General features: G+C 41.7%; 1 protein-coding gene and 1 non-coding gene across 2 annotated transcripts in view; both read left to right on the plus strand.

Annotated features, from left to right (window-relative positions):
- The window catches only part of LOC106582673 (neurexophilin-2), a 104,105-nt gene that overhangs the window by 51,768 nt on the left and 39,936 nt on the right, over positions 1 to 12,401 (plus strand). The gene's annotated exons all lie outside the window — the stretch shown is intronic.
- LOC123729730 (U7 small nuclear RNA) lies at positions 11,742 to 11,796 on the plus strand. Its single transcript, XR_006761438.1, has one exon. It is a non-coding gene; the product is annotated as a U7 small nuclear RNA (small nuclear RNA).

Raw genomic sequence — 12,401 nt, forward strand, 5'->3', positions numbered from 1 at the left:
TAAGAAACAAGATTCTATGGTCTGATGAAACCTGGCACCATCCCTACGGTGAAGCATGGTGGTGGCAGCAACATGCTGTGTGGATGTTTTTCAGTGGCAGGGACTTGGAGACTGGTCAGGATTGAGGGCAAGATGAACGGAGCAAAGTACAGAGAGTTTGGATAAGAGCGTCTGCTAAATGACTTAAATGTAAATGTAAATGAAAACCTGCTCCAGAGCGCTTAGGACCTGGAGCGAAGGTTCATCTTCCAACAGGACAACGACCCTAAGCACACAGACAAGACAATGCAGGAGTGACTTCAGGACAAGTCTCTGAATGTCCTTGAGTGGCCCAGCCAGTGCCCGGACGTGAACCCAATCGAACATCTCTGGAGAGACCTGAAAATAGCTGTGCAGCGACTCTCCCTATCCAACCTGACAGAGCTTGAGAGGATCTGCAGAGAAGAATGTGAGAAACTCCCCAAATACAGGTGTGCCAAGCTTGTAGCATTATACCCAAGAAGACTTAAGGCTGTAATCACTGCCAAAGGTGCTTCAACAAAGTACTGAGTAAAGGGTCTGAATACTTATGTAAATGTAATATCATTTAATTATTTTTTATACATTTGCAAATATTTCTGAAAACCTGTTTTTGCTTTGCCATTATGGGGTATTGTGTGTAGATTGATGAGCGAAAAAACACATTTCATAAATTTCAGAATAAGGCTGTAATGAAAAATATGTGGAAAAAGTAAAGGGGTCTGTATACCTTCCGAATGCACTGTATGTTCCGTTGCCATGCTTGCTGGCAACATTCTTGTCCGTCGCTTGCTAGCTAGCCAACTAGCTATGGCTAACACAGTCATGACCTCTGCAGTCAAAACAACAGCAAAGTAGCTGCATTTGCATTTATTTAAGCTGTTTTCTATTGACATTCATAACAATGAGCTGATGATGCCCGATTTTGACTGGCGTAGCTAGAAAAGTTTGCCTTCTCGTCAGGACACTCGACACTGTTCATTACGAGGAGATCACATTGCATTTCAAACCCTAGGCAACATAGGGACCGGAGAAATTCATGTTCATCACTCACCACGTTAGGTCATAATATGCTACAAAAAAATAAGTATCTGCAAAAACAAATCAATGCTACCTCGGTAAGTTTTTCCTCGTTGGACATGTGATTACAATGTAACCAATTTCGGTTCGTGTGGTTGTTGGTTTAGCTCTCTGTAACTTTGTAGCAAGTACGGTCTACATGTGTAGGCGCATATTGCGTCATGATTGCAAGGTGTCCCGATATCTTTTCCAACTGTCCCGATGTCTTTTCCAACTCTCCCATTATTCAATGTCCATTCTAGAATGCCCTTCTAGCCAATCAGAAACAAGTAGTCAACAATGCTGTAATATAATGTTGAACACTATACTACACACTGTAGTATCCCTCGATCATGTGTAGGTCTTACTATAGAATGTTGTAGTATAATGTAGACATGCTATAGTAAATACTACATTATTATCCACAAAAACACTGCAGTCTGCAAAAACACTACACTTTTTTACATTGCCTTCAGAAAGTATTCACACCCCTTGACTTTTTCCACATTTTGTTGTGTTACCGTCTGAAATTAACATTTATTAAATTGAGATTTTGTTTCACTGGCCTACCCCATAATGTCAAAGTGGAATTATGTTTTTATCCATTTTTACTAATTCATTAAAATGAAAAGCTAAAATGTATTGAGTCAATAAGTATTCAACCCCTTTGTTATGGCAGGCCTAAATAAGTGCAAGAGTAAAAATGTGCTTAACAAGTAACATAACACATTGCATGGACTCATTCTGTTTGCAATAATAGTGTTTAACATTATTTTTGAATGACTACCTCATTACTTTTCCCCACACATACACATACAGTGGGAAAGTATTCAGACCCCTTGACTTTTTCCACGTCGTTATGTTACAGCCTTATTCTAAATTTGATAAAATTGTTTATCTACACACAATACCCCAATAATAAGCAAAAAACGTCTTTTTTTTTTTAAACCTGACCCCTTGACCTTTTCAACATTTTGTTACATTACAGTCTTATTTTAAAATAGATAAAACAATACCTCATAATGACAAAGCAAAACACTTTTATTTTATTTTTGCAAATTTATTACAAATAAAAAACGGAAATATCACATTTACATAAGTATTCAGACCCTTTATTCAGTACTTTGTTGAAGCACCTTTGGCAGAAATTACAGCCTTGAGTCTTCTTGGGAATGACGCTACAATCTTTCCCTCAATCCTGACGAGTCTCCTAGTCCCTGCCACTGAAAAACATCCCAAAAGCATGATGCTGCCACCATCATGCTTCACCGTAGGGATGGTGCCAGATTTCCTCCAGACGTGAAGCTTGGCATTCAGGCCAAAGAGGTCAATCTTGGTTTCATTAGACCAGAGAATCTTGTTTCTCATGGACTGAGAGTCCTTTAGGTGCCCTTTGACAAATTTCAAGCGGGCTGTCATGTGACTTTTACTGAGGAGTGGCTTCTGTCTGGCCACCCTACAATAAAGACCTGATTGGTGGAGTGCTGCAGAGATGGTTGTCCTTCTGGAAAGTTCTCCCATCTCCACAGAGGAACGCTGAAATGTGTGCCTCGACACAATCCTGACTTAGAGCGCTACGGACAATTCCTTCAAGCTCATGGCTTGGTTTTTGCTCTGACATGCACAGTCAACTGTGGGTCCTTATATAGACAAGTGTGTGCCTTTCCAAGTCATGTCCAATTAATTGAATTTAGCACAGGTGGACTCCAATTAAGTTGTAGAAACATCTCAAGGATGATCAATGAAAACAGGTTGCAACTGAGCTCATAGTCTCATAGCAAATGGTCTGAATACTTATGTAAATAAGGTATTTCTGTTTTTATTTGTATTTTTTTTATTTGCAAAAACCTGTTTTTGCTTTGTCATTATGTGGTATTGTGTGTAGATTGATTAGGCGGGAAAATTATTTAATACATTCTAGAATAACGCTGTAACGTAATATAATGTGGGGTCTGAATACTCTCCGAATGCACTGTATCTGTAAGGTGTCTCAGTCGAGCAATGAATTTCATACACAGATTAAACCACAAAGACCAGGGAGGTTTTCCAATGCCTCGCATAGAAGGGCACCTATTGGTAGATGGATAAAAAAATAAACAGACATTGAATATCCCTTTGAGCATGGTGTAGTTATTAATTACTCAATGGATGGTGTATCAATACGCCCAGTCACTACAACGATACAGGCTTCCTTCCTAACTCAGTTGCCGGAGAAGAAGGAAACCGCTCAGGGATTTCATCATGAGGCCAATGGTGACTTTAAAACAGATACAGAGTTTAATGGCTGTGATAGGAGAAACAGGATGGATTAACCACATTGTAGTTTCTCCACAATGCTAACCTAAATCACAGAGTGAAAAGAAGGAAGCTTGTACAGAAGAAAAATATTCCAAAACATGCATTCTGTTTGCAATAAGCACTAAAGTAAAATGACCCAAAATTTGGCAAAGAAATAACCTTTATGTCCTGAATAGAAAGTGTTATGTTTGGGGTAAATCCAACATAACACATCACTGAGTACCACTTTTCAAGTGCTTTAAGTTCCTCGGCGTACACATCACGGACAAACTGAAATGGTCCACCCACACAGACAGTTTGGTGAAGAAAGCGCAACAGTGCCTCTTCAACTTCAGGACGCTGAATAAATTTGGCTTGTCACCTAAAACCCTCAGAAAATTGTACATATTCACAATTGAGAGCATCCGGTCGGACTGTATCAAAGCCGGATATGGCAACTGCACCACCCACAACCGCAGGGCTCTCCAGACGGTGGTGCGGTCTGCACAACGCATCACCGGGGCACCCAGATGGCGAGGTCAGTACAGGTGCATCAAAGCTGGGACTGAGAGACTGAAAAACAGCTTCTATCTCAAGGCCATCAGACTGTTAAACAGCCATCACTAGCACAGAGAGGCTGCTACCTTTATACAGACTTGAAATCATTGGCCACTTTAATAAATGGAACACTAGTCACTTTAATAATGTTTACATATCTTGCATTACTCATCTCATATGTTTATACTGTATTCTATACTATCTATTGCATCTTAGCCTATGCCGCGGTCATTGCTCATCCATATATTTATATAGTCTTATTCCATTCCTTTACTTAGATTTGTGTGCATTAGTTATTTGTTGTGGAATTGCTAGAAATTACTTGTTAGATATTGCGGCATTGTCGGAACTAGAAGCACAAGCATTTCGCTACACTCGGAAATAACATCTGCTAACCATGTGTATGTGACCAATACAATTTGATTTGATTTGATCATGTTATGGTTATGCTTGTCATTGGCAAGGACTAGGGAGTTTTTTAGGATAAAAAGAAAAGGAAAGAAGCTATGCACAGGCAAAATCCTAGAGGAAAACCTGGTACAGTCCGCTTTCCAACAGGCACTGGGAGACAAATGAACCTTTCAGCAGGACAATAACCTAAAAGACAATGCCAAATATACAGTGGAGTTGCTTACCAAGATAACATTGACTGTTCCTGAGTGGCCTAGTTAGAGTTTTGACCTAAATCGGCTTGAAAATCTATGGCAAGACTTGAAAATGACTGTCTAGCAATTATCAGCAACCAACTTGACAGAGCTTGAAGAATTGAAAAATATTGTGCAAATATTGTACAATCCAGGTTTGCAAAGTTTTTAGAGACGTACCCAGAAAGACTCACAGCTGTAATTGCTGCCAAAGGTGATTCTAACTTGTATTGACTCAGGGGTGTGAATAGTTATGTACATTTGATATTTCTGTTTTTCATTTGAAATACATTTTCAAACATTTAAAAAAATATGTTTTTACTGTCATTATTAGGTATTGTGTGTAGATGGGTGAGAGAAAAAACAGATTTAATCAATTTTTAATTCAGGCTATAACACAACAACATGTGGAATAAGTCAAGTGATGTGAATACTTTCTGAAGGTACTGTAAATATACTACATGTAAATACTACAGTACTTCATTTGCAAATACACTGCACTTTCCCTTCTCGCGTATTGCAGTTTGTGCCACCCATAAGTATCAAACCTACATGCCAAGTATAGACAATGTATTATATTCCCTACAGATTATAGAGAAGAGCAGAAACGCTGAACTATCAGTCTTACCTGCCCACAGGTTATGGAAATTTGTTGTTTTAATATTTCTCCAGTAGGTTTCCTGAAGGAGAAAGCCTCAATTTCTATGTTGACAATAATAAAACCTTAACACTACAGTATACTACAGTCCTTAAAAACGCTACAGTAAATACTATAGTATATACTACAGTTTTATTTTACTATGTTATTTATTCTATAGGTAACTGTAAATACTACAATATACCACAGTAAATACTACAGTGAATACTTTAGTATATGATAATATTTTTTCATGCACGTGTCACTCTCAGCTGTTCGCGTGCAAAATACAGCTGGAAGTTTTTTTTATTAATAATTCAGATAAAACTTGGGCTTAAAAATTATGTTTAGTAATTAATTTAACATTTAAAATTGTAATAACAAGGGCAAATCTGAGGAGGCATGTGCCCTTTGTTCCCCCTATGGCATGACACCTCTAGGTGAGAGTGTGTGCGTGTGTGTGCATGCCTGGATGCATGTGTACGGGCGTGTCTGTGTGTTATTCTAAAGGTGTGTGTGTGTATTTACTAAAGCTATTTGTCACGTTCGTGTGTATAGATGGACCAAGGCGCAGCGTGAGTAGCGTTCCACATCTTTATTAGAAAGTGAAACTTAGCAAAATACAAAACAATAAAGAATAAACGAACCGTGACGATAATGCAGTGCTAACAGGCAACTAAACATAAACAATATCTCATAACCCCCAGGTGGAAAAAATGCTACTTAAGTATGATCCCCAATTAGAGACAACGATAACCAGCTGCCTCTAATTGGGAATCATACAAATCACCAACATAGAAAATAAACCTAGAACCCCACATAGAAAATATAAACTAGAACAACCCCCAGTCACGCCCTGACCTACTCTACCATAGAAAATAAGAGCTCTCTATGGTCAGGACGTGACACTATTAGACCTACCTATCTAGTCAACAGACAGACAAAGGGACACACACTGTAATTGAACCAGCGATACTGCTGCCCTGCAGTATCAAAATGTGAATCGCATTGTAATAAATGTGAATCGCTTCGCTAGCTAACTAGCTCAGCTATGCTGATCTTGAACGACTGTTATCGTGTTAGTATATGTCTTACGTTTGTAAATTCATTCTGGCTATCTACTCCGATTTTAGAGCACTCATCTGAGTGTGCCAGAGAGCAGAATAACTGATTAATTTCCAAAATGCGCAACACCCGCTGAATATGACAGGTGTAAGTAAAAGTCGGCAAAAAAAGTTATTAAATTGTTGTCAGCTGCACAGTTATTAATTAACACTCTAGATAACATGTAAACAGCCTAACCAGCTCTGCTAGGGTGAGTAAAATGGTCAGAGTAAGATGTTCTCTCATTTGTGTCTGGAAGTAGGTAGCAAGCTAGCCAACTTTAGCCAGTTAGCTTGGGTGCCATTGTGAGGAACGCTAGAATCAACCCTACTCCTCGGGCCAGATCTTCCAGTGTAAATAGTGCGGTGTGCGCTCAGAATGCTCGGAGAGTGAAACGCTCTGAATTTACAAAAACACAATCTGACAGGGCTCGCCATTTACGAACCACCCAGAGCACACTCTGACACACTGAAGGCATTTTATGAACCCACACTTAGTTGTCAGCCAAATGTATTTAGCGTCGATCAAATGGGCAGGCAGGTTTCCATTCAGTTGTCAAAACGTGGGTTGGGAAAAGCATGCATTTGGAGGGAAGCTGCAGAAGGATGAGCAGGCTACTATTCCCCATTGTTTATCAGTGCAATTTTGACGGCCAGCTAGCTGAAAAAGTTTGAGAGGGTTTATCTAATGTTCCCTCGTTAGATTTTAGCTCATCTCGCTCTGGCCAGCATTAGTTGTTGGTCTTGTTGTTGTTGACGTGAATAACTGAGGGGGAGCGAGCCTACCTTTTCATGGTTGTTTAATCAATAGGACAGTATATTTCACAAATGTAAGAGGAATCCCATGGTGTTTACATATTTGCCGAAATTCATTCAGGTGTATTTTATGGCTGTTGGTGAATGTGTTCTAATGATCTAAATTTGCGCTGTTGCAACTGCCTGTAAACACACAGTCCATTTCAAAATGAATGGTGGCAGGCCTTTGTGGCCAAAAGCTTATTTGCATAAAGGCCTACTGTAGCTCTGATTGGCTATGGCGCACCGGTCTGCGTAGACTCATAGACCTGGACGAGACAGATGGGTTTTATTTATAGCAGTGTCTATAAATTGTCCAAATGCGCGGTTGCTTTCCCACTCTATATTGCTATAGAATTTTCACAAATGCCTTACTATACGTAATTCCCAAACATTCTATGAATTTATGAAGACGTGAAAATGACCCAATCTAAGTGCTTGCTTGTCAGAAAATGTGAAAAAAAGGTGTCGTATTCTTCCTGTGGGTGTATATGAACAGATTTCAATAAGATTTCATGTTGCTAAAACGCTGTCAGTTCCACTTTAATTCATTAATCCATTCATTCTGATTACCGTATGTTATTACAGTAGGTGTCCTCTGATATCAAATACAACATGTTACTTGCCGCTAGGCAACCTATAAGTAAGTTACTGTCACATTCACGTTTTCTCTGTTCACATCTGTCACATATTGGACTTGTGAGAATGAAACCAAGTGGAATGGTGATGGAAGAAGCGCTCGGTCAGTCTCGAGAGCGGATGGAGGGATCTCCCTCCCTCTATGTCTCGCACTCTCTCCCTCTCTGGCCAGTTCTGGAGGAGTAAAGACACTGACATACATCACATCTCTCCCTCTATACGCCCTCATACACGCCCTCACTCCCAATCCAACTCCTCTGTGGATTTACCACTCTCATCCCATGAGAACTATCTAGCTACACTGGATTGATTAGCCTGTTCTGTAGCTACCCCACATCAGACCTGGGTTCAGACACTATCTCACTTCATTTCATATTTTGTCAGAGCTTTATTTAGATTGCCTGGTTACAATGTAACCAATAGAATAGTCCCAAAATGGCAAACCACAAACTCCCTGCCCATCTGGCACTCCAGGCAGGCTAGAGTAAATGTACTGTTTGAAAGTTGTTGAATAGTATCAAATAGTATTTGAACCCAGGTCTGCTACACATCTCCACATCTAGCAGTTTCTCTCCAGGAGAGAGGAGAGCAGTAGGAGAAGAGATGTGGTCAGCACTACTGCCTTTATGTCCAGATGGTGTGGATTGTACAGAGCCCAGTAAGGGGTCCCTACGCTATGTCCTTGGGCAGACACAGTGATTCATACGGTCAGTACATACAGCCAGACATTCATTGGTAAAGTAAAAGCATCCAAAATGCGTGAGAGGAAGACCTCACTGTGCAGAAAGCACTGCACTGTGTATTCAGCTCAGAGTCCAGACCACAGGAAAGCGTTGGGATAATAACTGAAAGTGGTAGCTACAGTGATTACTGTTATTTGTAAAGGATATTACACTATTTAGATATCTATAGTAACAAATTGTTGACCATTTTCTGGCCCCTTGAAACATGTAATCTGAAACCGAGCCTTTGCCAAAGGAATTGTGCTCCTCTGCTGTAGTTTAGTAGGTGATAGGGTAATGGCTGTGTGTGCCCATAGATAGGCCAGACCAGCACAGAGGGGAATCAGGGACATATTCATAAGCACCATCCATTGCCTCAGCTCCAACTAACCACCATCAGCCATCTCTCCATTCCTGAGCCAGCGAAAAAGAATAAGTCAAAGAGAGAGAGAGAGAGAGAGAGAGAGAGAGGGGAGAGGGAGATGGAGAGAGAGAGGGGCAAGAGAGAGAGGGAGGGAGAGAGAGAAGGAAATGGAGCCAGCTAGCGAGAAAACGAGAGAGAGAGGTCAGAGAGAGGAAAAGAGAAACCCTTCTGAAACACAGAGAGAACAGCTCACAGGAGGAAGAAAGACATGAAACGTTTAGTCTTTTCATCATTTTCTAATCAGCCAATTACATCCCACCTAGCGCTCCAGCCTGCCTTACAAACCACTCCAATTCCTTTGATACCCACTTTGCTCTGTGAGGAATTGGAAGGCAAAGACCAGATCGCACAGCTCTGGCAATGCATTGGGGGAAGGAACGGAGGGAGATGGAGAAAAATGGGAAAGAACAAGAAAAAGAAGGAAGCCTCGACCGACCACCTGACTTACTGGCAATGCAGTAGGGAGAATGAAGGGAGGAAGGGTGACAAAAAGAAAAGTGGGTCTTTATTAGTGCGAGTAACTTTGACACTTTGGGCAGACCGCAGAGCACCCAGCGCCAGTCCATCCGTCATCCAGCTCTCCCACTGATGAGCTGGGGAAACAAATCACAGGCAGACCAGGCTTTGCCTGCAGCCCAAACGGCACCCTATTCCCTGGTCAAAATTAGTGCACTATGTAGGGGATAGAGTGCCATTTGGGACACAGCCTTTATTTTGCCGCCTGGGTGACTTGCTTGTCTGCGTTGTCAGAAGCAAGGACCATGTGTTCCCGGCATCCCAATCCCAATCACGCTGATGTCTCCCCCCAACCTGCTCTGCACCCTCCCCTCATCTTCCCCTCACCCGCTCTTCTTCTCTTCCTTCTCTCTTCTTCTCTTCCATTTCTCCCCCTCCTTTTCTCTCCCTCCCTCTCTCCCCTTCTTCTCCCTTTCCTCCCCCTCTCCTCTATCTTCTCCCCCCTCTCCTCTCCCCCACTCCTGCTTTCCTCTTTCCCCCCTCTACCCCTCTCTCTCTCCCTCTCCCCCTATTTTTCTATTCATTATGTAGATAGGTCTCTCCGTTTTACCCCCATCCCTGGTGTTTATTTTATTCTTTATTCATCGCTGATATACAGTATATTTCTGCTATTTATCTCTAATGGAGTGGTAGCATCGTTGCTTATACTGCTTGATAAGTTGAGAACACAGAGAGCATCAATCACTGTCACTTAGCGCCTCAACGCAACGACGCGTCAACGAGTCCCGTCTCTCATTCTGCCACCATACGCTCCCTCTCTCCTATCTGCCTCTCTTTCTCTCTCTCACTATCACTCTTTCTCTGTCTCTCGCTCTCCTCCCTCCTCTCCTCCTTTAACTGCCATGAACTCAACCAATACATAAATCTGCAAAGGGGGCACGGTTTGGCGTCGGCAATCTGAGTCAAATATATGTTTACACGTTTACAAATGAGAAATTCAGCAGCGCGACGTCGGTTCTTATTCCGCTTTGCCTTTTTCGCCCCCTGGGAGGCTGCCTAGCTCTCCCCCCTCCGCCTAGCGCCCGGCTTCTAGCCTCCAACTCCGAGAGTTTCTCTGTGCAACTTATTTAGATGAATGATTAAACTTAAAGCACAGCCAGGAGTCTTGCTACTCTTATTTAAAGAAGAATGGGAAAGCTGTCATCTTTTGATGCATTGCCTGCCATCCGGCATGCAAAAGAGATGCCCCCCCACCTCTCACTACCTCCCTCTCTCTGCCTCTCTCTCTCTACCTCTCTCTCTTTCTCTCGCTCTGTGCCTCTCTCTCTCTCTACCTCCCTTGCTCTTCCTTTGCTTCTCCTCCTCCCTCTCTCTCTCTCTCCCCCTCTCTCCCTCTCTCTACTCTGAAAACAGTGTGATTGATCAGGGTGGAGCGGCATCAGTGACAACATCGTAGTCCACCCACCCAACAGCCACCCGAGCAGGGCATGCTGATCTGAGAGATAGATAGATCAGCGAGAAGTAAGCAATCTTCTATCAGTCACTGAAGTTACTCCAGAAAGAAAGAAAGAAAGAAAGAAAGAAAGAAAGAAAGAAAGAAAGAAAGAAAGAGAGAAAGAAAGAAAGAAAGAAAGAAAGAAAGAAGAAAGAAAGAAAGAAAGAAAGAAAGAAAGAAAGAAAGAAAGAAAGAAAGAAAGGAAAGAAGGAAAGAAGGAAAGAAAGAAAGAAAGAAAGCTTCTGATGGCTTTGGCTCTTCCACATCATGCATGCATAGTCACACTCACACTGTAGAAGAAAGCATTCTAGCATCATCATCACCCGTCTCTCTGTTAGAGTTCTAATTACGTTGGAAAGAATGCTGAAACCTTGAGAACACACACACAGAGAAATGCTGAATACCCCCAAAACCTCTTATGAAGACCTTATCTCTAGATGGGAGAGTTACTGTGTTGATTGATTAGGTAATAAAGAAATACTAAAAGTTGACTATAGAGTACTTACTATAGAATGCTGTAGTAAACTGTAGTATACTGTGGAATACTATACTACACATTGTAGTATCCCTTGATCATGGGTAGTACTTAGTATAGAATTGTGTAGTATACTGTAGAATACTATAGTAAATACTAAAGTATTATCCACACAAAAAACACTGTAGTAAATACCAAAGTAATGTCAGAAAAAACACTACCGTCCGCTAAAACACCATTTTTTAAACTATTGTAAATACTACAGTATTTAATTTGCAAATACCCTGCCCATTCCCCTATATCCCAATTTGTGCCACCTGTAAGTTAGAAAGCGACATGCCAAGTATAGACCATTTAGTGTGTTTCCTATGGTTATAAAAAAGAGCAGGAGCTCTGAACTCTCTGTTCAGAACCCAGTCCGACCTGCCTACAGGTTATGGAAAATTTGCTCTTTTAATATTTCTCCAGTAGGTTTCCTAAAGGAGAAAGCCCCCCACTTTTTTGTTGAAGTTAATAAAACAAAAACACTTTAACAAATACTACAGTAATGTCCCCAAAAACACGACAGAACAGTGTACCGAACTACAATCTGCAAAATCACTACAGTAAATACGACAGCAGGGGTGCTCAAGTACTATTTGAGAAGGTCCGGTCACACACATTTCCTAGGTGGTAAAGGTCTGGATGGATAATGTAATTTATCGGTGTAATAACAAACCCCCACCTCACAAACCGTGCAACCCCAAACTTTTCACACACCTCGGAGGAGAGAAAATGTTGCATTTTGCACGGGGCAGAGATTTTCCAATTGAGTATGGAGGTACTACACCATAATACAGTCCACAAAAACACTACAGTAAGTACTACAGTATAGTATACACTACCGTTCAAAAGTTTGGGGTCACTTAGAAATGTCCTTGTGGGGGCCTCCCGAGTGGCGCAGTGGTCTAAGGCCACCAGAGCCTGGGTTCGAGTCCAGGCTCTGTCGCAGCTGGCCGCGACCGGGAGGCCCGTGGGGCGGCGCACAATTGGCCCAGCGTCGTCCGGGTTAGGGGAGGGTTTGGCCGGCAGGGATATCCTTGTCTCATCGCGGTCTAGC

The sequence above is a fragment of the Salmo salar genome, chromosome 22 (assembly GCF_965601325.2).
Source record: "Salmo salar chromosome 22, fSalSal1, whole genome shotgun sequence".
NCBI lineage: Eukaryota > Metazoa > Chordata > Actinopteri > Salmoniformes > Salmonidae > Salmo > Salmo salar.